This window comes from Capsicum annuum, chromosome 1 (assembly GCF_002878395.1).
Source record: "Capsicum annuum cultivar UCD-10X-F1 chromosome 1, UCD10Xv1.1, whole genome shotgun sequence".
Lineage (NCBI taxonomy): Eukaryota > Viridiplantae > Streptophyta > Magnoliopsida > Solanales > Solanaceae > Capsicum > Capsicum annuum.
Genome location: NC_061111.1, coordinates 228,973,435 through 229,001,432, shown reverse-complemented (window position 1 = coordinate 229,001,432; position 27,998 = coordinate 228,973,435).

Below are 27,998 nucleotides of genomic sequence, written 5' to 3'. Positions count from 1 at the left end.
AAGGACGGTTTAAATTTTAGCCCGAAAATGTGGGGCGTTATATGGAGACTCCACAATCCCTACATATACATTCTTTTATGTCTTTTTTATGTAAATTACATAGTTGTATTGATAGTAAATAATAAAATTAAAAGATGTGAGATATGAACTTACAAACTTTTCGGTGATTGTTGTGGTAAATTATCCATGTATTCCACATCTAAAAATTCTTCTTCTTCACGATCAATGAACTTAGGATGAGAGGAGAAATTAATACCTTTATTTTTGTAGAAATTAAAATTTGTTAGATATGTAGGTATCAATTCTTATAGATTTCTCATTTCAAACGCAACAGATGCATCATGACCAACCAACCTATAACAGTCATACACATATAGACATCTGTTATTGAATGACAGAACAACCAGCACCCAATGTATTTTGTTCACATTGGTAGGGATAAATATGTAACCCACAGTATCCTAAGGAATAGCAATATAGAGTCTAAATCTATCAATGTATTTAACGATCTTCAACCCTTGATATGCAAAATTATACTCTATTGTACTGCCAATATACTTGTCATAAATACCCGATATAATGGTCTTGAACAAATAATTCACTATACTGTATCAGTACTAACTGTTAGACCTGTACTTGATTTTCTCACGCAAGTAATACAAAATCACATTAATGTGTTTATAAATAAAGTATTAGAGTTGATACAACAGGTAAATGTGTAAATTACTCAAACGCATTAACAAATATAGTATATTTACTAATCAAGTCATTCAATATTTGGTTAGAAAATTATAACATATAAAATTAGTTCTTATCTACAACAGATTCAGTACCAAAGAATATTTGTTACATGATTCGAACCAGGGCCTGACCGTGTCGGGTATCTTAAGTCCAACCAGGACCAGAAACTACCCCCAATACCCAACCATTGACCTCCATACACCCCATGTCGGATGAATTCTGAACATATAACAAGATTTGAGAATATTAATTTAAAGACATTATGACAAGTTTATAACCAAAACCAACTACCAATAACTATAAAACCAACCAATACCAATATTGATACTGATACCGATATCGCTCATGTCTACAGTGGTCCCACAAAGCCTCTAATCAAAACCAAAGAATATCCAGTCGGGACATGCCCTCAACCATAGTTAAAATCAAAAACAAAAGAAATAGTAAGGATATAAAGAAATTTATAGCATGAAATGGGGATTTTTGAAGTATGGAAGATCACCACTTCAGTGTAACTCATGAACTGATCCCGAATCCTAGTCAATGTGCAGTAAAAGTCAAAGTATGGCCAGTTCCTTCATCGTATAGGGATACAATGTTCAAAGACTGTTATCATGTTGAATGCTAGCATGTAACTCAGGGATAAGGATAGAATAATGTCAGCAATTCAAAATCAAGTCAAATTAAAGCACATATACACATCCATGCATATTCGTGTATATACAAATATATAATGCTAGGATAAAGAATAGTTTTAGCATGAATTTTTAAAACCTTAACCTGAATTTGTGTAGATTTACTACCACAATTCCACCCATGGGCTATATGGGTCCAGTGTTTTCCCTATTTTTCCCTGAATGGGCCTAATGCATGTTAGCCGTATAAATGGAAGATTTCATAGATGATCGGATATTCCCTGGTACCCTTTAACTCCATGATACATATATACGTATGTACACTTAAGGGACTGCCTTCTACCCCATAATTACATGGTCCTCAAGACCAACCCTCATGTCGGCAAACATGAGTTTCCAGTATCAATCCTTTGAACTCACACCTTCACGGCTAGCTAAGACAACTTTCATTATTGCCCAATTAAAATATTTAACACATAATCCAACCACCAATTTTAGGAGTCAAATATTAAGGTATTATTAAGTGGTATCGTCATACAGACCATAGCTTTCAAGTCATGTCATTAAGCCAACACTTAGGGATTTTTGTGTATCCCACAGATTCTATTATAAAAATCACTTAGGAAATTTTCGTGTACCCCAAAAGATTTTCATAATCATTCCCTAACCATTTATTCATTTGTACGATGCATTAGTTTCAAGAAACAAGTCAAGCCAAATGATAATGCTTAAACCAAAATCAATTATACAAGTGGGTTGAGGTTATTATCAATTTCCATACTAAACAATCAATTTGGGGATTCCTTTGTACCCCTATTTCCATCCACCATTCTCATGCACCCCAATGCATTTACCAACCAATAATTTAAGCACAATAGTTTCATAAATTTCACGGAAAAACATTTAAGCGATTTATATTAAGAAATCTCAACCCATAGTTCAAAACCCAATATTAATATCCCATAAACAATACTTTAAATCACATGCTTTTACAAAGTTAACAATGAGTAAAGAGTAATATGCCTGAAATTCCAAGAAATTTGAGAGAAATAGCACCTTTAGAACCCTAGAGAACCATTTTCTTTGAAGCCCTAGCCTTAACTTGAACAGAGAGTTTGAAAGAGAATTTTGGGAGTGTTTTATTAGGAATGATGTCATAATAAAGTCCCAAGGAGGGCTTTATGTCGTGGGGTCCAAGGAGTTAAAGTGGAAAATGTTCAGAGTGACCTCTACTTAAAAACTAAAAAAGTGTCATCTTTGACTATGAGTCAATCATCAACTCATTACCACACCTTATGAATCGTCACCACAAGTTGTAATCAAGACAGTGACTAGGACCCCATAGACTGTCGACCTTATAACTTGACCAACCCATTCGTAATGAGACCCTACGACTAATAGGATTCAATCCTAGTCAATACAGAATGCAAATTAGGATATATACTGGCACCCTACTGTTGCACCTAACGACTCATAACATAACCTTACGGATCTTAGTGAGCCGGTCGTACTCAGAGCAGAGTCAAGCCACCAACTTACTAATTTGATTACGACTCATCCCAACGAGTCGTCAATACACCTTACAACTCTGGGGGTCCATTCATAACCAAGGCGGTGAGCTCAAGGCTCCAAAAATTTTCAATGGTCAAGAATTTGGGGTGTTTCAATTTGTGGCTTGATGAATGCTTCTTTTTATTTTTCAAGTAATGATCTTCATCACTATTCCTATGAAAATAAAATAATACTTCATAAATAAATGCTCCAGTAAATATGTATATGCTGGTTATTCAAAGTAATAAGGTGTAAGATAACATACTTGAAAATATGTTTCTTTAGTGTTCCTTCATGTACCCAAATAAAAAAATCAGTAATACACTTTCTCTTCGGATGACTCATTTATGGTATCAAATATAAATGGGTGTTTCATGTAAAAAATCTTAGACGTCCTTGATGAGCTACCTAAAAAATATATATAAATGGAGTAATAATATTTACAAGTATAACAATAGCAATAGTTTTCTAATATATTTTTTTATCAGATTCAGATTTAAAATCAGTCATGTAAGGAGATATTTTTTATCGACCTTGTTTTTGTATCCTCGATGGTAGTACTGGTGTTTCTCTGACAATTTTACATTTGTACGGAGCTATGATCTATTTTTTAGTATTTAAACTTGGAAGCAGTTCATTAGGAATCAAATACCGAAAATCTGTTTCATTTTATTTGCACTTGGGTTGCTTGAATTTAAGTAGATTTGCTATGTGAACGGAGGTTACAATCTACTGATATTTGTCAGATATCAAAAATCTAAAAATGGTGTTGTAAATCCATATGAAAAGGGTGACCTTCTACACATTCAACCGCAGATCTATCAACCTAAACAAACATGAATATAATAAATTAAAATATGATAAAAAAAATTAAACACTAATCTCAGCTTTATTCAATTAAAAGTAATTATACTTTGATCGGAGAAACTAACTGATTCTTTATTCCAACATTCTTATTAGTTGATAGGCCTGATGATCAGCAGAGTGACTACTGATATTTGTCAGATATCAAAAATCTAAAAATGGTGTTGTAAATCCATATGAAAAGGGTGACCTTCTGCACATTCAACCACAGATCTATCAACCTAAACAAACATGAATATAATAAATTAAAATATGATAAAAAAAATTAAACACTAATCTCAACTTTATTCAATTAAAAGTAATTATACTTTGATCGGAGAAACTAACTGATTCTTTATTCCAACATTCTTATTAGTATCTTTCATGTTTATCAAGTCATTAATTAATTTTTCAAATTGAATTTCTATAGTTTGAACATTGATGTCTGTTTCTGTATTCGAAACCTAATAAATAAAAAATCAATGAATCATCCACCACACAATTTATGAAAAAATAAAAGTAACTGCAATATGTATGTGTATATTAAGCATGTCTCATTATGCATATATAATGAGTAATATATAGGATATGTTAATATGATTAAGCATGTCTTAGTATAAATATATGCGGTAATATACATATAATTATTCCAGATTTATGTATAAATAATTTTAATAATATTATATATAGTTATGCCTATAATTATACATAATTATGTATATACATACATGTGCATAATTATATTTATGTACCTAATAATATATCTATTTTAATTATTCACAATCTTAAGTAATATACACATAGTTACTTATTCACAATCTTAAGTTATATACAAAATATGATTGTGCATATATATATAGTAATATACATATGTAGTATCATATTTATATATATAATATATACATATAGTTACTTATTCGCAGTCTTAAGTATATGAATATTAAGTTCTTTATTGATGAATATACCCATTTAACTACATGTACAAATATATGATCATATGCATATACTCTTTTCAGACTTAAACACTATGTATATTTGAATGTTGTAATTATGCTATTTGTACATACAAGATTAACAAATGTAGTTTAATATATGGAAAATGTATATGAAATACACTTATAAACATTTACTATACATATATCAATACATATGTGAAAATAGATGTAATAGTAGTACATAAATTGTATCTCTGAATTCTTGCTACTGCATGGAGTATAATGCACCTCCATCGAAATGACTTTTTGATGGAATCCTAATCTATATTGACAAGTTATTATTTTTTATGTACTACATTATGTATAATATATTTCAAATAATGTTTAGAAACTTTATTCCTTCTCATGAGCATCATTACTTTTGATAGCATTCATGATCATCTGAATATTATCATTTATTAAATTGTGCATAATTTAAAATTCTGCCTTCACCTACAATTTATATTAAAAGTATTAGTAGTGAATGAATAATATAATAATTTTCGTATTTTGTAGATGATTAAAATGGACTTACATAATTATCTAGTGCATTGACTTTCTAGTTGAGAATAATCAGAGTATCAGGTTTCATGAATCTCTTAACTGCTGCCTCACATAGGTGAAATAATATTCAGTGACTGAATCTACTTTCCTACTTTTTAAAGGTGTTCTTTTGTTACTGTTTTATTAATCAAACACGATGGTGTCTTAGAGGCTGCTATATTTTAAATAATATTTGCAGGACTTTTGATTGATATTGATGCACCCGATGACTTTTGCTTCTATTTTTTGGGGGGTGTTACCGAGACAACTATTTTTGCCTTTTCTTTATGAACTATTTAGATTTGAGGCAACTCTTGAAAATTATCATAAAAATTAAGAACATCATTCATGAGAGATTTCTTGACTGTATCATCTTCAATAGTTTTTGGTGAAAGTTGAAATATTGCAATTTCACTTGCGGATGCCTTGATGTTTAAAAAAAATTTGAAAATGAATTGTGGTTAATTAATTAGTTTGTATTTATACGTACAAATAAATACAAATATCAAAAAGTAAACTTTATATTCAAAGTTACATAGACAGTTACTTTTATCTTGTTAACATAAACATGTTTCGCATAAGTTATTTGTTCCATTGATGATCTTTTATGATTTGCCAATTAAACAATCTAGGAATTCAATCACCAGTTCTTTTGGAAGCTGCTTATCGACATTTGAATAAGATTCATACATTCATACTTGCATAGCATATGGCATGCCATGGAGTCGATAGTATAATCCATTGGGGGTCAGCTTTCTGGATATGATTTCTACAATTTCGTTGAAAGCTTCCTTACTCCAGCAGTAATTTATGTATTATTCTTGCTCGACCAAGTCAAAATGAAATATTGAAATTCGAACGGTATTGAAATACCCAGAGAATCTTAACCGATAGTAGAACCATGCTTCAAGCTCATGAGAAATAAATTCTAATGATTTGGTAGTTTTATGACTTAGTTTGATGAGTATTAAGGCCTCAAATACGTCCTAGCTATTAGGTAAATCAAAACATCCCTTACCGATTGAATTTATGAGAAGGATATTGCTACAGTCAACTTCAAACGTGCATATCTTTCATTATACTATGATTTTTTGAGATCATGACCCACCAAAATATAGATAATTGAATTATCTTTCCAAAGATATAAATTTTTCCAAAGTTTAATATCGAAGTAAAAAGTTATGGCCCCTTTACAGAGAGCTGTCCAAACTGCCCAGGTGCAATGGAAAGGCCGATGAACCGTAAAGCCAGCGATGGACCGTCGCCTAAACCTTCTTAAATGAGGCAGTAAGCCAATTTTATGGCCAAAAACTAAGGTTTTGAGTGATGGTTAGTCACCAGAGTGACGGTCCATCACCCAAACTGTCAATCACCTCCGTTTAGCGATTTAAAGACATTTTTAAAGGGATTTTTGGATCTTTTTCTACCCATTTTAACACCTAATTACATCAAATCAAAGCACATAACACCTCATTCATTCATAACATCAAAATTAGAGTTTCTTTCAAGATCAATTTCTAAGAACAAGATTCAAACCCTTCTTCAAAAAAAACTCAAGAATCAAAACGTCACCATTCAAGAAACTTCAAGAAAAGTTAATCTCCTTCAAGATTCAAGCTTTTGATGTATGTTAGATGTTCATCCATGGGTCCTTTTAACCTATGGAGTCCAAGACCTTGATTTTAAATTCAAAGTTATAATTTTTACATGATTATTATGATTTTGAGCTATGAATTCCCATGAACTTTGATTCTATACCATGTTTACACGTATTTCTTGTTGTTATTAAACACCATATATTTGAATGGTGTTGTTTGTTGATTTAAGACATAATTGGTGACTTTATTATTGAAATCATGCTATTTCTACAAGCTTTAAAACTAACCCATGCTTATCTTAACCCATTCATTGTAAGTGTTTGATGAAATGCCTACAAGAAAGAATTTTGAATAAATGCTTGCATATCATGTCCTCAAAGTTTTAGTATGATCTTGCTATTATTGTTATCGAGTCCTGAGAGTTTGAATACCCAAAATTAAGTTGCTTACCTAGTTTTTAGTATCTACAGAATAGTTTCAGAATAGATAGGAGCATTCTCTGTTCGACCATTTATTACATTCAGTTAAACACAGTTTGGTCTAATAGTTAGTGTCATTCAGTTGGGAGTAACACTTAGCACCGAATGAGCATAGGGATGGTGTCTCCCCCGTCAGTTAGGCATGAATCACTAGTAGCAGTCCCTAGGTTCCAGACCTACGGTGCCACCGTAGATTTTGAGGGGTCCTCTGTCAATTAGGCATGACACCCCCGTCCTTCGGGACTTTAGATTAGTGGATCCACACAGTCAGTGTTAGTATCCATGGCACGGTACTGACACCATTACAATAGAGGTTACAGGTTGGACCTGGTAGTATATTAGGGCACGTCGGTTATAGTTAGCTCCCACAGTCTCAGTCCAGTATTCGACGTAGTAATTTAGTTTTGGTTTTGCTTAACCATAGCTTACAGATATCAGTAATGGATTTATTTATACGCAGTATTTCAGTTTTCAGAATATATTTAGAATATACTTTATACTTGGTCATGCATCCATTAATATCTACAAATTTTATGCATTCTCAACATTTACAGATTTTGTGTATTCTATTCAGTACCTCTTGCGATTCATTCAGTTAATTATTACTTATGCATATGAAACCATCCATATTATCCTAACCCCATTTAGCATACTAGTACATTCAAAGTTCTGATTGCATACTCATTTCTTGCGCTATGATATCTCATATCATAGGTTCGGACGCTCGGGTTCCTGACCGTACTTGGATAAATCGGCCTACCAACAGAAGTCAGCAGTGGTGAGTCCTCATCCTTCGAGGATGAGTTATCTTATATGCAATATGTTAGTAGTTCAGTTATCCAGTCAGTTGGAGTTAGTTGGGGGTTTTCCCATCAACTCCACAATCAGTCAGGTTAGAGGCTTTCAGACTAGTACAGACAGTTGGTTAGTTTTTCTGTTGTTTATCAGTATTGCTAGTTTGTTCTCAGATGGTTGAAACTATGATTCAGTATTAATTTTGGTTGCTAAAACCATGTGGCTTTTCAGTTATTCTTCCATATATGTTATTATTTTATTTAGTGCTCACAGTAGGTACCAGCTCATGGGTTAGCTTGTGGTCCTTCGGGGTCGTAAGCACCATGTAGCAACTAGGGGTAGTTCTGGGTCATTACAAACTTGATATCATAGCCTAAGGTTTCAAAGTGTCCTAGGAAGTCTGCTAGCTACATTGAGTAAAGTCCTGTGCATAGGTGTGAAGTGTGCCACACTTATGGACCGGAGGCTATGAGATATTTTAGGAAAGTTTTTTTTCTTTCATTATTCATATCGTGCTAATGAGCATGAGCTCAAGTTGAACTCTCTATCTAAACCAGTCTTCTTTCTATTTATAGAAAATGCCTCCCAAAAAGACTAATGAGAGAAGAAACAGAAATCAGCTAGCACCTCCACCCATTCAGGAGGATCTCCTAAATGAGCATGTTTTATATGCCGAGTTTAGAGCTGTATTTACTACTCTAGCAAACTCTTTTACAGCTCAAAATATTTGGCCAACTACTGTCCCAGCCAACCCAGTGGCCAATACTGCTGCAGTTAGAATTCGGGACTTCACCCAAATAAATCCTCCATCTTTTTTGGAATCCAAGTTTGATGAGGATTTATAGGAATTTCTTGACCAGGTGCAGAAGGTAACAAATATTATGGGAGTGACTTCTAGTGAGAGTGCTAAATTGGCTGCCTACCAGTTGCAGTATGTAGCTCACACCTGGTTTAAGTAGTAGAGATGAGATAGAGGCTCAGATGCAGGGCCTATAGAGTGGGAGTAGTTTGCTACAATCTTCTTAGATAGATTCTTCCCTTTGGATCTGAGAAAATCTAAGGTGTTAGAGTTTATTAATTTAAAGTAATTCAACATGAGTGTGAAAGAGTATTCCCATAAGTTTACTCAAATAGCCAGGTATGCTCCTCATGTGGTGGCTGATAACAGGTCTAGGATGAGCAAGTTCATGTCTGGTGTATCTGATAGCGTAGTCAAGAAGCGTAGGACCGTAATGTTGATCAAAGAGATGGACTTGTCTAGGTTGATGATGCATGCTTAACATATCGAAAAAGAGAACGCTAAGGAGAGAGAGAGAGAAGAATAAGAGGTCTAGAATAGGTAGCTTTAATTTTGCTTAGTAAAGGTTAGAAGGTGGTAATCGTCCTTAGTTCAAAAAAAAATCTTCAGTTCTAGCTCCATCCTCAACTAGTTCACCTGTGCCGAAGTTCAGAAATAACAACCAAGATAGGGCACCACGCTTTAAGTCCCAGGGTAGTATAAGTAGTTCCCTCACTAATCCTCTCTGCCAGAAATGTAGAAGAAATCATCAAGGTGTGTGTAGGGCTGGCACTGATGTGTGTTTTGTATGTGAAAAGCCAGGCCACAGGTTGAGAGAATGTCTGACAGGTATGTGGAAAGGTCGAAATGATCGTCAATAGGGTCAGGCTAATTCTTCAGCAGCATCTGCAGGTCGCCCAACTCATCAGGGCACCACTTTGAGTGCCACCAGTGGGCAGCGCCCAAATAAAATTTATGCACTTCAGTCCTGACAGGATCAAGAAAGTTCTTCGGATATGGTCACTGGTACGTTACAAGTCTTTTATTTACAAGTTTATACTTTATTAGATCCTAGAGTTTCTCTTTTCTTTGTAACCCCTTATATAGCCGTCAACTTCGGAGTCAGTCCCAAAATATTAGTAGAGCCTTTCTCAGTGTCTACTCCTATAGGTAAGTCTATTATAGCCTGGCAGGTATACAGGAACTGCCCGATTACAGTGTCTTAGAAATTCACTTCAGTAGACCTTGTAGAGTTAGAGAAGATGGATTTTGACTTCATTCTCGGCATGGATTGGATCCATTCATGCTATGCTTCAGTTGATTGTAGAAATAGAGTTATTTATTTTCAATTTTCAAATGAACCAGTCCTTGAATGGAGGGGTAGCACTACAACACTTAGGGGTCAGCTTGTTTCATACCTTAGAGCAAGACAAATGATATCTAAGGGGTGTATTTATCATCTTGTTCAAGTCAAAGACTCTAATTCAGATACTCCTAATCTCGAGTCAGTTTCTGTAGTAAGGGAATTTCCAGATATATTCCCTGAAGATCTTCCCGGAGTTTCTCCCAAAAATAAAATTGACTTTGAAATAGACCTTCTTTCAGATACCCAGTCTATCTCTATTCTGCCATACAGAATGGCTCAGCTGAACTCAAAGAGTTGAAAAAACAATTGAAAGACCTCCTAGATAAGGGATTCATTAAGCCCAACTTCAAGGTGCCAGTTATTTCTCCAAGATAGACCTCAGATCTGGCTATTATCATCTTAGGGTCAGGGAATATGACATTTTGAAAATAGGTTTCAGAACTCAGTATGGTCACTTTGAGTTTCTAGTAATGTCCTTTGGTCTCACAAATGCCCTAGCAAAATTTATGGACTTGATGAACCGAGTGTTCAAGCAGTACTTGGACATGTTCGTCATAGTTTTCATTGATGATATTCTTGTCTACTCCGCAATGAAAATGATCATGCAGACCACCCTAGAATTTTATTATAGACTCTTAACACTCATCAGTTGTTCGTCAAGTTCAGTAAGTGTGAGTTTTGTCTAAGATCAGTGTCTATTCTTGGCCATATTATTTTCGATGATGGCATTATAGTTGACCTTTAAAAGACCAACGTTGTAAGAAACTGGCCTAGACCCATCTCTCCTTTAGATATCAGGAGTTTCTTGGGTTTGGCCGAATATTACCGACTGTTTTAAAGGGTTTTCATCTATTGCGTCCCCCATGTCTAGATTTACTCAAAAGAAAGTTAAGTTTCAATGGTCAGATTCTTGTGAGAAAAGTTTTCAGGAGTTGAAGACTCGACTCACCACTGCCCTAGTTTTGACCTTACCTGATAGTTTAGATGGGTTTATTATGTACTATGATGCTTCCAGAGTTGGATTTGGTTGTGTTTTAATGCAGAGAGGTAATGTTATAGCTTATGCTTCTAGGCATTTTAAGCCTCATGAAAAAAATTACCCCACCCATGATCTTGAGTTAGTAACTATTATGTTTGACTTAAAGATTTGGAGGCACTATTTGTATGGGGTGCATGTTGATGTGTTCACATATCACAAAAGCTTGCAGTACGTATTTTCGCAGAAGGGTTTAAATTTGCGTCATAGGAGATGGTTAGAATTATTAAAAGATTATGATATGAGTGTTTTGTACCACCTGGGTAAGGCTAATGTAGTGACAGATGTCCTAAGTAGATTGCCTATGGGTAGTGTTGCTCATGTTGAGGATGACGAGAAGAAGTTAGTTAGGGAAGTTCATCAGCTTTCCATATTAGGTGTTCATTTTGTTGATTCAGCTGAGGGTAGTGTATGGGTTCAAAATATTTTGGAATCCATTTTGGTTGCCGAAGTGAATGAAAAACAAGATAGGGATCCAAGCCTGTTTAAGTTGAAGGAGTCAGTCGGAGATAAAAAAAATAGAGGATTTCTCCTAAGGAGGAGATGGTGTGTTGTGTTGCCAGGGTAGACTATGTGTGCTGTGGTTAGATGATTTGAGACAGTGAATTCTTGCAGAAACACATGGTGCCTGTGACTCTATTCATCCAGGGGCCATAAAGATGTACCACGATCTGCAGAAAATCTATTGATGGAGTGGTATTAAGAGGGATATTGTAAAGTTTGTGGCAAAGTTCTCCATTTATTAATAGGTTAATATTGAACATCAAAAGCCTAGAGGGTTTATGCAGGAGTTCAGTATCCTTACTTGGAAGTGGGAGGAAGTGAACATGGATTTTATGACAGGTTTGCCTTGTTGTTCTCATCAGCATGATTCAATTTGGGTCATTGTGGACAAAATGACCAAATCAGTCCATTTCTTACCAGTCCATACTTTTTATTCAGTCGAGGACTATGCCAAGCTCTATATTAGGGAGTTGGTTAGGTTGCACGGAGTTCTTCTATCTATCATCTAAGATAGAGGTACTCAGTTTACCTCTCACTTTTGGAAAGCTTTCTAGAAGGGTCTTGGTACCCAAGTTCACCTCAGTACAGCCTTTCACCCTCAGATAGATGGTCAGGCAGAGAGGACCATTCATACCCTTGAGGATATGTTGAGAGTGTGTGTAGTTGATTTTAAGGGTAGTTGAGATGATCACTTTCCTTTGATTGAGTTCTCTTATAATAACAACTATCATTCCAATATTTAGATGGCTTTGTTTTAGGATCTATATGTGAGGAGATGTAGATCTCCAATTATTTGGTTTGAGGTAGGTGAGACCGCTTTGGAGGGGCCTGACTTGGTGTTCGATACTTTAGAGAAAGTTCAGTTGATCAGGGAGAGGCTTAGGGCAGCCCAAAGCCGACATAAATCATATGCAGATGTGAGGAGAAAAGATCTTGAATTTGAGATTGGTGATTTTGTATATCTAAAGATCTCTCCCATGAAGGGGGTAAATAGGTTTGGTTAGAAGGGAAGCTTAGTCTCCGATATGTTGGCCCTTACAGAATTTTGAGCCATTTTAGAAAGGTGGCTTGTGAGCTTGAGTTGTCTGCAGACTTAGCATTAGTGCACCCAGAGTTTCATATATCACTGTTGAAGAAGTGTATTGGCGATCCAGCTATAGTTTTCCCTTTAGAAAGTGTAGATGTTCAGAATTGCCTTTCTTACGAAAAAGTTCTAGTCGAGATCCTTGATTGCCAAATTCGTAGACTAAGGAATAAAGAAGTTTCCTCGGTCAAAGTTATTTGGAAGAACCAGTCCGTTGAGGGGGCCACTTGGGAAGCAGAAGCAGACATGCGTACCAATTACCCTCATATTTTCTCCTCGAACGTACACTCAACTTAAGGTAATAATTTTTCCTAGCATTTATCTTTTCTATACTCAGTTCCCGCTGCATACTATTCTCATGTCATTATGCATTCACGAAACCAGTTCAGTCATGTGTCATGATTCATGCCCAGCCATTTAATCATGTTTTCAGTATGTATATTTAGCATGCAACCTCAATTCCTCAGTGTTATTAGCTTAACCAACCTCATTCGAGGACGAATGTTCCCAAGGATGAGATATTGTAATACACCGAGAATTCCAACCGATAGTAGAACCATGCTTCACATGAGAGATAAATTCAAGTTCTTTGTTAGTTTACTATCTAGTTTGGTGAGTATTAAGGCCTCAAATACGTCCTAGCTATTAGACGAAAACATCTCTTGTCGATTGAATTCATGAGAAGAATATTGCTATAGTCAGCTTCAACTGAGCATATCTTTCATTATACTACTTATTTTTGAGATCATAACCTAACAACAGATAGATAATTGAAATAGATTTCCAACTATACTAATTTCGTCAAAATCCGATATCGGAGTAAAATGTTATGGCCATTTTACAGAAAGCTGTCTGAACTGCCCAAGTATGACGGGAAGGCCGACGAACCGTCGCCCAAACAGTCGTAACTGAGGTAGTAAGCCCATTTTCTGGCAAAAATCTGACGGTTAAAGGGATTTTTGGATTCTTTTCTACCCATTTTAACACCTAATTACATCAAATCAAAGCACATAACACCTCATTCATTCATAACATCAAAATTAGGGTTTCTTTCAAGATCAATTTCTAAGAACAAGATTCAAACCCTTCTTCAAAAAAACTGAAGAATCAAAATGTCACCATTCAAGAAACTTCAAGAAAAGTTAATCTCCTTCAAGATTCAAGCTTTTGATGTATGTTAGATGTTCATCCATGGGTCCTTTTAACCTATGGAGTCCAAGACCTCGATTTTAAATTCAAAGTTATAATTTTTACATGATTATTATGATTTTTAGCTATGAATTCCCATGAACTTTGATTCTATACCATGTTTACACGTATTTCTTGTTGTTATTAAACACCATATATTTGAACGGTGTTGTTTGTTCATTTAAGACATAATTGGTGACTTTATTATTGAAATCATGCTATTTATACAAGCTTTAAAACTAACCCATGCTTATCTTAACCCATTCATTGTAAGTGTTTGATGAAATGCCTACAAAAAAGAATTTTGAATAAATGCTTGCATATCATGTCCTCAAAGTTTTAGTATGATCTTGCTATTATTGTTATCGAGTCCTGAGAGTTTGAATACTCAAAATTTAGTTGCTTACCTAGTTTTTAGTATCTACAGAATAGTTTCAGAATAGATAGGAGCATTCTCTGTTCGACCATTTATTACATTCAGTTAAACACAGTTTGGTCTAATAGTTAGTGTCATTCAGTTGGGAGTAATACTTAGCACCGAATGAGCATAGAGATGGTGTCTCCCCCATCAGTTAGGCATGAGTCACTAGTAGCAGCCCCTAGGTTCCAGACCTACGGTGCCACCGTAGATTTTGAGAGGTCCCCTGTCAGTTAGGCATGACACCCCCGTCCTTCGGGACTTTAGATTAGTGGATCCACACAGTCAGTGTTAGTATCTATGGCACGGTACTGACACCATTCCAATAGAGGTTACAGGTTGGACCTGGAAGTATATTAGGGCACGTCGGTTATAGTTAGCTCCCACAGTCTCAGTCCAGTATTCGACTTAGTAATTCAGTTTTGGTTTTGCTTGACCATAGCTTACAGATATCAGTAATGGATTTATTTATACGCAGTACTTCAGTTTTCAGAATATATTCAGAATATACTTTATGCTTGGTCATGCATCCATTAGTATCTACAAATTTTATGCATTCTCAACATTTACAGATTTTGTGTATTCTATTCAGTACCTCTTGCTATTCATTCAGTCAATTATTACTTATGCATATGAAACCATCCATATTATCCTAACCCTATTTAGCATACTAGTACATTCAAAGTACTGGTCGCATACTCGTTTCTTATGCTATGATGTCTCTTACCATAGATTCAGACGCTCGGGTTCCTAACCGTACTTAGACAAATCAGCCTATCAGCAGTAGTCAACAGTGGTGAGTCCTCATCCTTCAAGGACGAGTTATCTTATATTCAGTATGTTAGTAGTTTAGTTATCCAGTCAGTTGGAGTTAGTTGGGGGTTTGTCCCATCAACTCCACAGTCAGTCAGTTTTGAGGCTTTCAGACTAGTACAGACAATTGGTTAGTTTTTCAGTTGTTATTGTCAGTTGTTTATCAGTATTACCAGTTTGTTCTTAGACGGTTGAAACTATGATTCAGTATTATTTTTAGTTGATAAAACCGTATGGCTTTTCAGTTATTCTTCCGCATATGTTATTATTTTATTCAGTGCTCACAGCAGGTACCAGCTCATGGGTTAGCTTGTGGTCCTTCAGGGTCGTAAGCACTGTGTAGCGACTTGGGAGTAGTTCCGGGTTGTTACAGGTATGCATCTCGCCAGACAGAATAAATCGATGAATAAAATAGAGAATGACAATCTTCAAAGCATCATCGCCGTTCTGACCCCATACTTTGTCCTCGAAAGCCTGAAACAACATTGCTTTGTAAGGTTCTTCGTCACCACCAAAATACATCTGAAGTAATCTATTCGATACACTTGTGTCGAAAACAAAATTGGCTTTAGAAGCAACACAGTGTAGACTAGACACAATTACAGTGTTTCTTAAAATAAATGTTAACATCTATCCGTTGAACCACATCATTCAAACATTCATGAAACTGATTTTTAACTCAAGGGACATAGCGCACCGAAATATTCACGACTGAACCCATGAATCTGATATGGGGGCATATTGACTAAAACATGTACGTGTAAATCTTCTAAGCGGTTCACTTGATAGCTTATGTTTTAAAATTTTAAATATCTGTCTCTCAATGTAACACGCCATATGTGAAGGCTTCTTAGAAAGATCAGTAATGACAATTATGCTATCCTATTAATTCAATATAACACAGATGAGCGAATTTTTTTTTATATTATGTATAGAGTGCCTTATTTTTAACTAATTATATACAAATACTTAGCATATTTTGTCAAAATGGATATATGTGTAGAAATTGCTTTAAATTATATTTATATATTCACTTCAGACGTAACTAGTGTACACTTAAATGTATAATATGTCAAACATATATGTAACCTTATACTAAATTTAATTGTATATATTTCTATACACTTAAATGTATATTATTTAAAATTTGTATATATGTATATGTAAGTAATTAGTATCCCCTTTAAACGTCTAAGCAATAAAAATTTGATTTGATAAATATACAAAATTATCTTAGAATGATTTTCAACATCATTGCTCCCCTCTTTGAATTGAGAAGACGTGAAATATTTTGACCTTTCCTCCTTGATTGTAGACATATATTCTTCTCTCTTTTTTTGGATACACCCGTTCCGACCATCGATATTTTGAAAATGTCAGTTAAATTATTTTTTGATTGTAAATTCACCTTGCTATTGGGAATGTTAATATGATCATTGCAATTTTTGTACGTGAATCTAGTCTCAACTTGTCCACTTTCAACCTTGCTAAAAATCCCGCATTGTCACTATGTAATTGAGAAACATCCAAATCAAATGACGGAATGCCGAATCGTTCTCTTGTTAATATTCTATAAGGGATTTTTTCATCCATTTGAAAGATAAATAGTTGATTACTTGAAAACCTAATTGAAAATGTAAAGAGATAAAATTTGAAGATCTTAGCGGCTCATTTAGAAAATAAAGATAAAAAAAATCAAAAGAACACAAATATATATACATGAAAAAATATTAAGATTATCGCAAACTCTTCAATGTATATCCAAACAGATATTTAAGGATGATAAATTACGTCAAAAAAATCTTAAACACAAACTCACAACGGATTTCTAGGAAAGAGTATATTCGACTGATTTAGGAGAAAAATTTTCTTTGAAATATCTTCAAGAAGCATGTAGAAATAAATGTCGCTGAACTAGCTAATTAGTTAAGAGAGAGATTATGAACAATCAATTACATGAGAGAGAGAGACAGAGAGAGAGAGAGAGAGAGAGAGAGAGAGAGTAGTATTTGCTATATACATGTGTATTATATTTGTGTATAGGGGCCAGATAAAAGGGAGAGAGAGAGAGTATTTGTTATATACATTGCAGATTATATTTGTATATAGGGGCCCAAAAAAGCAGTGTTAAAACTAACAAATAACTCCGTAGGGTAATTTTTTAAAACCTTAATCATATCATGTAATTAAGAAATTATTTTATATGTGGTATGTGATTTTTCCTTGTAATATATAAGTTATAACACTTCAACGCTAATTCTTTATTCGATATTAACTTCAAAATTCTATATCAGCGACGCCTCACGACCTCACAATCCTAATTTTATTTTTTGCTTCTCAATTCTCATTTCCATCAACGTATTCAGTAGTCACTGCTCACTTCCATCAATAAATATACTGTTTTATTACAAAAAATACCCTCTAAGACTAAATAAATTATTTAGAAAAGAAACACAAAGATTTAAGAAAATAATTTTCTTTCAGACATTAAAGTAGAAACAAAGGATGAACCAAAAATCACTACTCACTTTCAATCATGTTAAAAAAGGGCCTATTACTTTGATCTTCAATTTTTTTTAAAAAAATCAAATTGAATTTGCAGAAATCGAACAAAACCACATTTATTTTAGTCCAATTACGCTTGTCATTTTTGCTAAGCCAAAAACCAAAAAATTAAATTAATATTAAATAATCGAATCGAACAAATCGGATACCTATAACTAGTGAACATAGGGTTCTAAGAGGGAAACAACCCTCAGGACGTAAAAAGGAGATTTTGCAATAGCTCAAAAATGATAAGTTAAAACTTGCTTATAATATATGGATTTTTTTTGGTATTAATATATCAATCTTTATATGTAATAGCATAAAAATTTTACTATATAAAAAATTAGAAATAAAAAAAGAAATGACATACTTTTCGGCTTGATGAGCATTTTGGTTAGAGCTATCAATATGGGCTAGGACCATTGGGCTAGCCGGCCCATCCTATAATTTAAATAAGGTTGGGCTAAGATTTTTACAATCCATTTAAGAATAGAGCCTTTTAGCCTGATTTGGATAAGCCCACTGGCCTGCAGGGCTTGAGCAATATGGATTGGACCAATTAAAAAAGGGAAAATTTCAGAAATAGCAACTCTGTAGCCTTAATTAGAACTTTTATAGCAACAGTTTCATAATTATGAAAAGTAGCAAATTGTATTTTGTATTTAAGTAAAATGTTGCTATATAAATACATATACAAATACATATGTATTACTCATAAATACATATGCACAACTGGAAAATACATATTCTTCTATTACTATGAAGTGGGGAAAATATTATTACTTTTGCTATAAGCTGTAATTTTGAAAAAGTTTTGTTATTTATTGTAATTATATTCTTAAGGATGCTAGTTTTTGTAATTTTACCATTAAAAAATAATTAAAAAATAAAATAGGGTGCCAAAATTAACTAGAGGAGACCAAACTCTAAGTCTAGTTAAACCATTATAGATATTTAAATATTTTCTATTTATAATACAAATAATTAAACTACATAACACTAAATTTTGTAAGAAATCAAATATACTTGATGAAGATAATTTGGTGGTGTTGAATACGCGATAAGTGCCATGAAAGTTTTTATTTTCATTTTAACTTTTAATGGATTAAATATTGGTTTTTTCTGTGTGTATTTTGTAAAGATTTATTGAAACAACACTAAGTTAATATTGTTATTTAACCTGTTATATTGTTACATATTAACTGTTTAGTTGCTAATCAATAGCTTTATTGTGTTTGAATGGTATTATGTCAAAAGTTATTTAGTTTTTTAGATTATTAAGATTTATTTTTGTGAGTTTCAGACTTGATTAACAAGTAGTAACATAGTGCAATATTATATTGCAAATATTTATGTTATTAATATTTTAAAATTTAAATTAATTATAAAAATAATATATTTTAAAAAATGGGCTGATACGTGGAGGCCTGCATCCCACTGAGTGATGAATTGGACTTGCTGTTTTTTCACCCATCATCTTGCTGACCAACCCGACCTGGCTCTTCAAATTATGAAGTCCGTATGCGCTAGCTCGAATGAATTGGACTGACCCATAATGACAACTCTAATTATGACACTGAAATTTTTATAAATAAAAATGTATAATATTAAAGCCCAAAATTTGATTCTATCCTAAAATTAAATATCAAAAAACAATATTTGAAAAAAATTATTACATATCTATATCTATAATCTATAATATATTAAAAGCATGAAGGACCTTAGAAATTTTGTTTGAACTTTTTTGCCCTTCATTAAAAGTCTTTGCTTTAGACAAGATTGTCTTTTCACTATCTTTTTTCTTTTTCTGTTTTGTTTTCCATCCGGTGTCCGATACCCGCATTGGAGCCCAACTAATCCGGATTCGCACCGGGTACGGCCCTATTTGGGGGGTAGCGCTCCCAATAGAGTTTTCTCTATACCAAGGGTCGAACCCTAATATTTAAGAGTTGAAAATTAATTAAATATACTTATAGTAAAATCTTTTCTTATTAGAAGTCATTAGAATTAGTGATTTTTCCTTATATTTAAGTGTTGAAAATTAATTAAATATAATTATGACAAAACCTTTCCTTGTTAGAATTCATCAGAATTAATAACAACTAATACTTGTTCCATTAGTTTAAGAATTCTAAATCAACTAAATTTGATTTTAAGAAAATTTGAAAAATTTAAAAATAAATATAAAAAAGAACTAAATTAGCGTCTAGAAAAAGAAACAAAAAGGAGTCCTAAATTTAATTAAAAAAAACCCAACATAAACAACAAAAAAATAATCCTAAATAGGTATGAAAGAACTCAAAATTTTTAACCTTAAAATTTAATGAAAAACTTGGTAAGAACTAAATTGAGCATAATTATCCTATTATTATAATTTTTTTTAAATCTGTAATGTGTAAAATATCTTAATATTTAGGACTTTTAATTTAGTTCAAATTAAACCTTGGGTTCTTTATATATAGAAAAGGAAAAAAGACCGAAACGTGAAAAATTTCCAGGTATGGTTCTTGAATCTTTTTACTTTTTAAAATTTAAATTTATATTTGTCGATGAGGGGAATCGATCTCAAGTCTCTCATTTATTTACTTTTCTGGCAGTTTTATTGTGTATTAGATAATAATATAAATTCAACAAAGGACCTGAATTAAGGTGGAAGGTTAATTCGATAGTTAAGGTAGTATTTTCTCCTCATTAATTCTTTGGGTTATTTTTTTTTTTATGTTCATCAAAAGACAACAGAGAGATTAACAAACTCGAGAGATTTTCTAAAACTTTTCATCAAATTCGTCCTTCTCTAAGCCTCTTATTATTTTTTGTCAGGTATATGTAACACCCCGATTATCTGAATCGAAATGCTACACGGTGTCATGACCCCGAGGGACCACAAGTTAACCCATGATTGATATCTGTACCTGTACACTGCATAATATAACATAAAAATATGGAAACATGAATTGAAAGGCCATAAGGTTCAATACTGAACATAAACTGAATAATAACAATGTCTGAATAAAGTGGTATCACAATACCAAAACAAAACCAAAATACTGAAGTCTGAATATAGTTTGTAATCTAGTCTGAAAGCCTCTAACTGTCTGAAGTAGGGAGTGGAAGGAACATGTCTCCAACAAACTCCCGACTACTGAAAGTCAAACTGAAATACTGAAGTAATAAAGTAGTAATCATGTCCTTAAAGAACGAGGACTCACTGCTAACTCTGACTGCTGAAATTTGTAATGCTACTACTGCTCTGGAACTCGTGCCTCTGTACCTATGGTGTAATATAAGAGAAAGCACCATAGCGCAAATGCGTCAGTACGTCTAAATGTACTAAGTATACGAGTGAGGTAGGCTAAATGCAAAAGGGTTTATATGCATGAACAATGCGGACTAATATGAACGTGAGAATACATGCATGCGTAAGTAACTGAAACTGAACTCGTGGTGATACTAACTACTGAGTCTGAATACTGACAACATAAGTTTACTGATACTGAGATACTGAATAGATAAACGATTATGCCTGACAGTTCGAATTATGAAGAACTGGTCTGATTGACTGTGTCTAACAGTCCTGAATTGAATACTGATTGTGTAAGCTATGACGACTGATATAACTGATATGTCTGTGATGATCGGCTTAATCGATGTAATTGATACTGAGTGACTGTATTTGACAGTCTAAATCTTCTAATAATGATTAAGAGTGACTAAGCTTGAGATTAGGCCTAACTAACTGGTGATCTCTGGAACTAATATTGAGAATACTCAACTGAATCTGAGATTGAGATCAAGCCTATCTGATGGGTGACCTCTATAAGTACTGATACTGAATAACTTTATGTTAGACCAAGCCTATCTAGCGGGTGGTCTATAAATCTGTGGAACTATCTGAGTTCCTTACTGAGATTGATGACTGTACCTGACAGTCCTGATTTCTGAGTTCTACTCTGAAGACTGATACTGAAACTATAACTGTGGGAGTTCTCACTTAACCGATATGCCCCGAATCTGAACTGGTGGGGTCCAGTCTGTAACCCCAGATTGAAGAGTGTCAATATCGTGCCATGGGTAAAGACCTCTCTGGTTAAGCCTATCTGACGGGTGAGCCTCGTAGGAAGTCAAGCCTAAGGCAATATAATAGTCAAGCCTCTCTGAGGAGTGACAAGCCTTTTTCTGACGGGTGACTCCTACATCCTGGGCTGGCTACGCAGTTCTAGAGTTCAAGGATTGCTCCTAACGACTCTGCCTCTCTGATGGGGAGCCACCATCCCTGCACTCGCTCCGTGCTAGCTCCTACTCCCAACTGAAAGACTCCGAACTGATTCTTAGAACTTGTACTTGAACTGAACTGAAGCTGTTACTGAGTTTCTTACTTGACTGAGCTGACTGAGTTCACTTGGTTCCGTTATCTGAAGGAATACTACTGGATATATTATCTTACTGAATGATACTAAGTTCTAAATTGATTTCTTAAATGCTACTGAGATCTGAGCTGAGTACTGAATTAAAGTTGGAATGATAATGATACTTCGATTACTGAGATTTCTTAAGTTCTATAACTGTTTGAGAGTTCTGAATTCTGTAACCGACTGAGTTCTACTGATCATAGCACGACTGATATTATCTTGAGACTGACTCAGTTGTAGGCATATAGCTATATTTTTCGGGTACAAGTACCCCAGGACTCGATGGAAGAAAACTGACACACATGATACTTCTTGATCATAGGAATAACATCCACAATTCATAATACCATAAGTAGGGGATTTCATACTACACATGGTTCTCAACACCATATACATGCAAGGGAATGCGTATAACATGTAAATATTTGCATAACTTCAATTTCATGAGCATTCCATATCACAACAACAATACACAACAATTAGTATGGAATTCATGTAGAGTCATAAGGAATACAGCATGGACTTGTCATTTAAGTTCTATTTAGCTATAATACATGATTTCTAGTCTCTTAGGTATTTTATCAAACACCTTGTATGCACACCTTGTGGCATAGACATATTCATCACATTAACGATTCAAACCACCCAAAATTCATATATTTTAATTTGCATGTCATCCTAATTTCATAAAATCACATAAAGATTCAAACTTGGGAGTTGCATGACAATCAATCACACAAACATAATCAACCCATAATATAACTTCATGATTCATAGTTTAAAAGAGGGTTCTTGATCTCCATGGATGAAAGGAATCCATGGATGAACACTACGCATACCTTAGTGATTGAATCTTGAAAGAGAATTGACCTTTCTTAAATGTCTTTAGATTGGGAATCTTAAATCTTGAATATCTTGTGGAGAGTGTGATGGGATCTTGAAGTTAATTGAGAAGAAACCCTAAGTTTGTTCTTAGGAACAAAGAGAATTAAGAGCTTTTGAAACTAAATACCAATAGCTAAATACGTGTTTTTGGTGTTTTATATCGTGGGGATAAGGTTTAGGGTGAGGAAAAAAGACCAAAATATCCCTACAAAATTACTTCCCAGTTGCTGAAATTATCAGCTTACGACCAAGGCTGATAAGCCATCAAATCTGTGATAGCCCGTCAGCCCAGGTCGTCACTTGGGAGTTAGAATTTTTGGGTTTCTGTCTAAGCCTGGCGACATGGGCTGATAAGCCGTCAGACTTGTGATAAGTCGTCAGCTCATGTCATCACTCATTTTTCAGGCTGACATGCTGGAGTAAAATGGGTATAACTTTTTGCTCCGATATTGTATTTGGGCGAAATTGGTATCATAGGAAAGGTAATTCAAAGAGCTTTCATTTGACATATAGTAGGTCCTCTAATTCTATATATACAAGGAGTTATGGTCTATTGAAGTTGACCCAAGTTTTGATGCTCACTAAAACTTGAACGATAGGAAAGCTTTCAACTTGTCCTTGAGTTAGGGGACCTCTATGATCTAAATTCATGTTCAAATAGATTCCCACACTACCTAATTGATTAACACACTAAATTTACATAGGATTCGAGGCTTTTGGAACATCTACGCATATGAATGGCGAATTCTCATTCTAATCCGAAATGTGGGGCGTTACAGTATAGTCCTTAAATCTGTCTATATTTATAAATTTATGTTATTTGTTTCGTACGTAAGAATAATATGGTATTGATCATATTTATTTCCTTAATTTTATGTGTTTAAAGAAAAATATAAAAAATTCTTTATTTGTGAAATTCTAAATTATAGGAGTGTGAAGGGCCTTCGAAATATTGTTTGAACTTTTTGCCCTTCATTAAATGTCATGCTTTAGATAAAATCGTCTTTTCATTATTTTCTTAAGATTTAAAAATTTTAAAATTAATTAAATAATTATAATAAATCTTTCTTTATTATAAGTCATCAAAATTAATGACAATTAATAAAAACTCTGATAAAATAAAAACTCCTAAATATGTGGTAAAAAGGTATTAAGGAAATTAATTTTGGTGGATTTTTTTTCCCTTATACGTGAAAAAGAAAATATTGGAGGAGAAACGTAGGGACATATTATTGGAAGAGAAATGTAGGGACATATGACACGTGTATTGCGGTCTGCGAACATGGCAAGGAGGTACTAGAATCAATAATCTTCTATATTACTAATAATATTAGATTCCAACAAGAACTGTAATAACTTTTTTATTGAATTTCTTTTACCTTGTATATTTATTTAAATTGTATAACACAATTAAAAAATTTATTTCAATTACTTCTCAGATGTTATGAGATTTGCTCTTTATAATAGGTCACTCCTTAAGCTTTTATTATTTTTTCTCTTCTATTTTGTTCTCTATGTAATTATTGTTTGATGACTTTACTTAGATTTAACTTTTACATTGTATATATTCAATATGAAAGTATTTATTATTGATTTCAGAGATAAATATTCTCAACGTAAAGCAACAACCTCAAAGGACTGAAGTAGTCATTGATTTTGTACATAATATGGTATGCACTAACTATTGTGTTGTTAACATCTTTGATTTATTAATCTCTCAATATTTTTTTTATAATATCGAAGTGATTTTATAAAATTAAATTTATTGAAGCTTCTAATATAATATATATGTGTGTGTGCGCACTCGCGCGCGCATTTAATAAAATATATTGTGTTTACACTATTATATTAAAGTGTGAAGAATTTTTGAGAAGTGATTTAAACTTTTTGCACTTCATTAAAAACTTTTGCAATAGATAACATAGTTTAATTTTAAATAATCAAAAGTTATACGTGCGAGGTACGTGTGGCTAAACTAGTTATAATAAACAAACAAATAAGGGAAAAAAAACTAGAAAGAAGAAATACTGAAAGAGTATCATGTTATGTATATACCAGTTATCGGGCAGGGTTTCATTGACGATTGTTGGTTCACTTGAGTGGTGGAGGACTACAATAGTGATTAAAATTCTTACTTCTCTAAAAATTTTATTTCACTTTTAAGAATTTGTGAAGAAACCTTTAAAAGAGTAGATGTGTTTTTGGTTTCTTAACTTACCAGTTTTAAGTTTTATTTTCTTAAATTTTAAATAAAATATATTCTACCCCTTTAAAGTTCAATGCGTCTTAGAATATAAATTGGGCTTTAAGGCTGTTTTAACTAATTGCAGAGAAAAAAAAATTGATGCGTTTCTTTATATTTTATTTTTTTTTAAATAAAAAAGAGTACTGCCAGCGCATAGCAAAAAAGGGGGAAAACGATGACGAAAATCAAATTGGAACCCCCAACTTGGGGAAGAGAGGCTTTGTTGGCCAATTTCGCACCATTGAGCCGTTCGCTAGTGTTTACATGTGGGTTGGCTCGTTATACTCATCAAATTTTTAATATAACTATAGGATCTACGTAAAAGTTATTGGGTCCGTTCGAATTTTCATTACGGATTGTGCATAGATCGATTTAGTTTGATTTTATGTATTCTCAGTTCGATTTTCGATTTTAAAATATACTAAATTAATAATCAAATTAATAAGATATTTTTTATCGATTTTTGTTTATCAGTTTTTAGTCTTAATTATTCGATTTTTTATTTAACCGATAAGAAAATACTCATAAAGTTGAAATAGTAGCAACTAACATGAAAAAATAATAATCAAATTTTAGTTGCAACAAAAATTTACATATGTTTAAATTAAAGAGAAATATATAATAAATAAATATGAGTAGGGTAAAGTAGTAATTTATTAGATTCTTACTGGGTTTACCCAATAACCCAATAAGAAAAGAAAAAATTACACATCATAAATAAAATAATTCCTTAATTACGTGGTATGGTTAAGGATTTAAAAAATTATCCTACATAGTTATTTGATAGTTATAAAACTATTTTTTTGTGTGGGTCCCTATATACAAATATAATATGCAATGTATATGACAAATAATACTTTCTCTCTCATGTAATTAATTTTTCATTATCTCTTTCTTAGCTAATTGACTAATTTTGCGGCATTAACTTATGCACATTTTTTGATCATATCTCAAAGAATTTTTTCTCCCAAATCAGTCGATTTTTTTGTCTTTCCCTAAACATTCATTGTGTGTTTGCATTGAAGATTTTTTGGAGTAATTTCTCATCCCTAAATATTTTTGGGGATATGCAAAGATTTTGCGGTGATCTTTAGTTTTTTTAGGGTATTATAGATTAGTTTTTTTTTTAGGTATTCTCTAAATGAGTCACTAAGTTTCTTCAAACTTCATCTATTTTAATAGAATAGAATGTATAATTTAAAAATGAGAAAATGGCCAAAAGCCCCCTACCCCAACCTTTATCCCAAATCTCAACTACACACTTATACTTTGCGGGGGTCCTATGACCCCCCTGAACTATTTTAAAGTGAAATTATTATCCCCTCCGAAAATTGACAACCATTCATTTGCAATGTGGTGTGATGCACGCGCCAACAACCTTTTTACACGTGTTTTTTTAATTGAAAATTAATTTTTATTTATTTTATTCTCCATTTTTATCACTTTTTGTCACTTTTCATCATTTTTTCACCATTACTTTTCATCTTTTTTCCTATTCAAACTTAAATAATTTTTTGATGAACTTGAAGTGGAAAATAATGGACAATACCGAATTTAAAATTTTCAATGATTTTATAGTCGAAAATAATAAACAACATCGAATTTAAAATTTCCGACAACTTTGAAGTGGGAAACAATGAACAATATCATTATTAAATTTTCAACGATCTTAAATCCGAAATAACGAACAATATCAATTTCAAAATTTTCGACGACCTTGAAGCCGGAAACAATGAACAATACCGAATTTAAAATTTTTGATGACCATGAAGTCGGAAATAATAGAGAAATTTTAAAATTTTTGATGACCTTGAAGTCGAAAATAATGGGCAATACTCATTTTAAAATTTACGGCGACCTTGAAGTAAAAAATAATGGACAATATCGATTTTAAAAATTCCAACGATCTTGAAGTCGGAAATAATAAACGGCATCGAATTTAAAATTTTCGACAACTTTGAAGTGGAAAACAATGAACAATATCAATTATTAAATTTTCGATGATCTTAAATTCGAAAACAACGAACAATATCAATTTCAAAATTTTTGACGACCTTGAAGCCGAAAACAATGAACAATACCAAATTTAAAAATTTTGATGTCCTTAATGTCGGAATCAATTGAGAATTTTAAATTTTTCGACGACCTTGAAGTCAGAAACAATGGACAATACCCATTTTAAAATTTACAACGATCTTGAAGTCGAAAATAATGGACAATATCGATTTTGAAATTTATGAAGACCTTGAAGTTGAAAATAAGGAACAATGTCCATTTTAAAATTTCCAACGAACTTGAAGTCGGAACCGATCGATTTTGTGATTGGAGATGAGGAAAATGATAAATTAATCGTGGATGCCATTCATGAGTTCTTGAATTTTTTTGTTTGTGAGAAAGAAGAAGAAGAAGAAGAAGAAGAAGAAAGAAAATGAAGAAGGAAAAAGAATAATAAAAAATGAATAAAGAAAATAAAAAAATATTTAAAATAAATTTTTAATAAATAATTTACGTTTTCACTCTCTTTAAAGAGAGTGAAACACACTCTCTCGCCATGTTAGTTTTCAGG